A 6,000-nucleotide genomic window follows, 5' to 3' on the forward strand; every position below is an offset into this window, starting at 1 on the left:
TGTTCTCTTATGCACTCCATCTCCCTCCTCAGGGGAACCACTGTCCAGTCTTTTAACAGCATAGAATAGCTTCAGCTGTTTTTGTAAATTTAAAAAAATAAATCAAAACTAGTACTTACTCTTTTGTGTCTGGCTTTTTTTTTTTTTTTTTTTTTTTTGCGGTACGCGGGCCTCTCACTGTTGTGGCCTCTCCCCTTGCGGAGCACAGGCTCCAGACGCGCAGGCTCAGTGGCCATGGCTTACGGGCCCAGCCGCAACGCAGCATGTGGGATCCTCCCAGACCGGGGCACGAACCCACGTCCCCTGCATCGGCAGGCGGACTCTCAACCACTGCGCCACCAGGGAAGCCCCTGTGTCTGGCATTCTTGATCATCGCATCTGTGAGAGTCATCCATATTGTTGCATGCAGTTGTAGGTAGTTCATTTTCATTGCCATGTAATATTCTATTGTGTGAATAGACCATGATTTATTGATCCATTCAAGTACGATGATAAGTAGCCCCATTTGGGGCAATTGCAAATCGCAGGCACTATGTTGTATTTATTTTCGAATCTCCAGCATTTCCTGCATGCTTAGCATAATGATTTGTGTATGAACAGGTAAGAGAATTTAAGGAGTACTTTTCCACTATATTCTTGGATGGTCAGATAATAACTGAGATATTAGATTCAAGCCTGGGTACCATGTTTAAAATGTTTTAAGGGGCCACTGATAATTCTAATTGTCTATTGAGGGCAACCATGGTGGTGTGTCTGGAAGCTATGCTGTATCAGATCTGCTGGAAGGAACTGAAGATGTTTATTGAGGAAACGAGAACAAAGAGGATCAGACATGGACCTGGTTGCTTTTATTTTATTTTTTATTTATTCTTTACAGCATTATTATTTTTAAAATTTATTTATTTATTATTATTTATTTATTTATTTATTTTGGCTTAGTTGCTCCACGGCATGTCGGATCTTCCTGGACCGGGGCTCAAACCCATGTCCCCTGCATTGGCAGGCGGATTCTTAACCACTGTGCCACCAGAGAAGTACCCTGGTTGCTTTTAAAGACAGCACTGGGCCAGTGGCTAAATATTTGGGAAAGGCAGCTTTCTGCTCAATAATAATCATGATATTGGCTTGTATTTAGAGAGCAGTTACCATATATCAGGGCCTGACATGTGCTGAGGGTTTGCTATCCATTAGTTCTATACAAGAATGGCTTTTCAGGGCTTCCCTGCCAATTCAGGGGACATGGGTTCGAGCCCTGGTCCGGGAAGATCCCACACGCTGTGGAGCAACTAATCCTGTGCGCCACAACTACTGAGCCTGTGCTCTAGAGCCCGCGATCCACAACTACTGAGCCCACATGCCACAACTGCTGAGCCCATGTGCCACAACTGCTGAAGCCCACATGCCTAGAGCCCGTGCTCCTCAACAAGAGAAGCCACCACAATGAGAAGCCTATGCACCGCAACGAAGAGTAGCCCCCACTCACTGCAACTAGAGAAAGCACACGCGCAGCAATGAAGACCTAATGCATCCAAAAATAAATTAATTAATTTTTTTTTAAAGTTATCCAAAAGATAAACTTTAAAAAAAAAAACGGCTTTTTAAAGGATGAGACTTGAGCATGAGCTGCCTGGTGAAACTGTGATCACTTCATGGCTGCAGACACTAGCAATTGCTGAGCCCTGGGAAGTTATATTTATAGGCTCGTGGTTTATCTGAAAAGCCCTCCTCTGACTTGGCTCCCTGCCTTATTCCCCTCCTTCTTCCTAGAACTGTCCTTCCTGAGAGCAGCCTCCTGCAGAACCACCCTGGGTCCCATCACAGCAAACAAATTATTAGGTGTTTCTGTCTGGAGCTTCCTTCCACTCCAGGCCCACCTCGCCTGGCTGGGACCGTCTCCTTTCCACCCCAGGATATGTCTCCTTCCAATGACTCAAAACTTTCACCTGGGGGCTTCCCTGGTGGCACAGTGGTTAAGAATCCGCCTGCCAATGTAGGAGACACAGGTTCGAGCCCTGGTCCGCGAAGATCCCACATGCTGTGGAGCAACTGGGCCCGTGCACCACAACTGCTAAGCCTGCACTCTAGAGCCCACAAGCCACAGCTACTGAGCCCGCATGCCACAACTGCTGAAGCCTGAGCACCTAGAGCCCATGTTCCGCAACAAGGGAAGCCACCACAATGAGAAGCCCACTCACTGCAATGAAGAATAGCCCCCGCTCGCTCCAACTAAAGCCCGCACACAGCAATGAAGACCCAATGCAGCCAAAAGTAAATAAATTAATTTAAAAAAAACAAAAACTTTTCACCTGCTTGGATGATGACTCTGGCCAGGGCTGTGGCCACAACAGGCCTGACCCTTCAGGCAGCCAAGGGTCATTTTGGGTTATCCTAAAGTTTGTTTATTTGTTTGAGACAAAAAGAGTGAGGTAGGAGCAATGAAATTTAGAAAGTACCTGGGGGGAAATAAAAATGTGGAAATCCTTTTTCTAGATGTATCCATCCAGTTTAGGCCTCAGAAAGAAGAAAAGCGCAGACAAATAAATCTGATTGGCTGAATGCAAAAGGTGTTTGTCAGGGGAAGCAAAATGCTGTCATCCTCGCAGGATAAGCTATGTGGCTGGCCCTGGGACAAGATGCTTTATCTCACCAGTGGCGCCTGAGGCCGAGGCTTGGCAACTGCAGAATCACCAAAAAGACAGTGGCCTGAGTTAGACAAGCAGGCCTTGTGAAGTGCTGGCGAGCTGAGTCCCCACCCCTCTCTGCCCTCCCTCTCGCTTTCTCTGCTCTGTTCCCTGCCCGGGCACCCTCCTCTCTCCTCACTCCTATTTCTTCCGAATGCTTGATTTTTTTTTTTTTTCTTGGAAAGGGGCTAGCAAGAGTCCAAGATTTAGGAAGCTGAACAGCATTCGGGCAGATCCCCGAAGCCTCGCTCTCCCCCACGTCCACAGCCATAACTCATATCTTCTATTTCTTCTCTTCTACCAGACAAAGCCAAACACACACTAACAGTGTTAACACAATAAATATCAGCAGTCCTGACCTTTCTCTCTGGGTCCTGGAGTCGCCCTGGCTCCCAAGCTCCGACTTGCCTGTGCTTAAAGTGGATTAGCACTTACCCTAGGCCGCAGGGCCCTGCACTTGGGTTTGATGGGAATCAAAATAGAGATTACCTTATTTGACTTAAAAAAATTTCCACTTGAAAGATAGAATCCCCCAGAGAAATACACTGGGGCTTACACATACACAATTTTAAATTGGATTTTAAAAATAGTTTGCCAGCTGTTTGCTAGGTCGTGCCTTAGGTCTCATCCTTGATTGATGTTGGGTCCATCTGGGAAATAAGGCCAAGAGGGGACAGAGAGACTGGCAAGGCGGCAGGATCCTGGATGCCTGGGGACGTTCCCAGGAGCCCTGGCAGTTGTTGCCATGGGCCTTTGGAAACCCTTGGAGCCCTGGCACCAAGGGCTGTGTCTCACCCAGGGAAACTGACAGAGTGCAGACCACCTCCCCTGGACCTCATCTCATTCCGGCACTGCTTCTTCTAGGCCAAGTCCCGAAAAAAAAGAGATGAAAGAGGACTGCTCTCAGCTGGAAGGGTCTTTCACAATTTTTGTGGCTAAATACTTATTTTAGCTCCTTGTATCACCTTCAAGTGATACATACACGGGCCCTGCCCAGAATTCTCACCACCCCCTCCTCTGTTTCTGCCGGACTGCTTTTCCTCTCTCCGGCCTCAGCCAGAATGTCACTTTCTCAGGGAAGTATGAGGGGCAGCAGAGGGCGGTGGTTAAGAACACCAGTGTGCAGGGGGGTTTAAACCCTGGCTCAGCACTTGCTAGCTGTGTGACCTTGGGCTGGTCACTTAACCCTTCTGCAACTCAGTTTCCTCATCTGCAAAAAAACGGGGCTAATGATAGCACTTACCTCACTAGGGTTGTTGTGAGGACTCAGCGAGTTCGTATATGGTGTACAGAATATGTAAAGTGCCTAGAACGTGGCCTAGTATGAAGTAGCACCTGCTTTTATTACCCTCCAAAGCACATCTCCCCAGGCTCAGCTGCCTGCCGCTGCCCTGTCTCCCCCGCCTCCTGTACTTCCGTGCAGCACTCGTTTACCGCTATTGCTTAATTATCTGTCTTCTCCACGAGGGCAGGAAGCGTGTCTTGCCACTGGCCAGTCCTCATAACCTAAACCCTGCCTAACTTATGACATACTCAAGAAATGGGTTGGGTGTTTTTTTTTGTTATTCTATAGCTCATTTTTTCTTTACGATTTCACAATTTCAACACTGAATCCTTTTTTTTTTTCGGTATGCGGGCCTGTCACTGTCGTGGCCTCTCCCGTTGCGGAGCACAGGCTCCAGACACGCAGGCCCAGTGGCCATGGCTCACGGGCCCAGCCGTTCCGCGGCACGTGGGATCTTCCCGGACCGGGGCACGAACCTGTGTCCCCTGCATCGGCAGGCGGACTCTCAACCACTGCGCCACCAGAGAAGCCCTTCAATACAGTTTTTAACGGTTACTTTCCATTTACAGTTATTACAAAATATTGGCTATACTCCCCGTGTTGTACAATACATCCTTGAGCCTGTCTTACACCCAGTTGTTTGTGCCTCCCACTACAATAAGAAATGAAAAATAAAAAAGAAGAAATGCTAAAACACAAATATGATCCAGAAGACAGAGAAACTTGGGGCTCCTGGGTCATTTTTCTCCATCTACATTTGCTACGTACACGTACTTGGCCTCTTCATTTTGTTTGTCTGACTGTTAAACAAAGATAGAGTTGATGAGTTTTGAGTTCCTGGAATATGAGGATAAGGCTTTGTAATCAAGCCTTTTGAAGGAGACTTCTGCCCCTATCTTGTTTTTCAAAATCCAATTCAATATTAAATGCGTATAATAGATCATATGAGAAAGTGTAAAAAATGAACACCCAACTACCTACAACCCAGTTTAAGATATGTTACAACCCACACCATTGAAGCCCCCCTTGTGTACTTCTTCCCATCCCAGCCCCCTCCTAAATATTCGTTGCTTATCCTTTTGCTTTTCTTTGTAATTTTACCCTAAAATACTCATCTTTGAACCATCTGCTGGTTTTTCACACTTTTGAACTTTATATAAACTAAATTATACAGTACGTATTCTTTGATTTGCTTTTCTCACCACCCCACATGATATGTGTGACATTCCTGTATGCCGTGGCCTATAGCTGTATAATACTCTGCTATGTGAATGCTCTGCCACTTTTTTCTCCATTTGCCTCTCAATGGATGTTTGGATTGTTTGCAACTTTTTTGCTGTTGCTGGCAGTGCTGCTGTGAACATTCTTGCATGTGATTCCTGGGGCCCACCATCAAGAGTTTCTCTGGGGTTATTTCTGGGACTTAAGGTTTATACATTTTCAACTTGTCTAGATAATGCTAAATTGATTTTCCAGAGGGATTCCAGCTTCCCATCTGGTCCCAAGCCTCAGTCCCTTGCATTGTTCATCCTCAGGTTCTAGCAGACCTGTTGGAAAGGGGCTTTGAGACAGGGCCAGAGAGAAGCCTGTCAGCTTGCACTGCAGTGACCCCCACTTCTGGACACAGGAGGTGACAACCTTGCCTGAACAACCTGGAAAATCTCCCCCTGTGGCTTGGGTGGGGTCTGGCTCACAAGCACCACTCAGAGCTGCACAGACAGGAGCAAACTCTGTTGACCCAAAGGCAAAAAGTCCAGTGAAAACCAAACAAACGTCTGGAAACAACATTCTGGCTAATCCATTTCTTTTCAAGATAACAAAAGTTTTAATATTTCTTTGATTAAGTGAAAGTGGTATTAAAAAACATTAATTTCCTTGTTACAGCTTACCTTTGAATTCATTGTTTTAAAATTCCAAAGTGTCTTGAGTGTAGTGTGTTTTCAACAAATATGGACTTTTATTTGGGGCATTCGCTGCCTTGGTCAGCAGGATTTTTCAGGCATCTGGCTGCCAAAGCCAAAAATGGAAATGCTT

This window comes from Phocoena phocoena, chromosome 14, assembly GCF_963924675.1.
Source record: "Phocoena phocoena chromosome 14, mPhoPho1.1, whole genome shotgun sequence".
NCBI classification, from domain to species: Eukaryota; Metazoa; Chordata; class Mammalia; order Artiodactyla; family Phocoenidae; genus Phocoena; species Phocoena phocoena.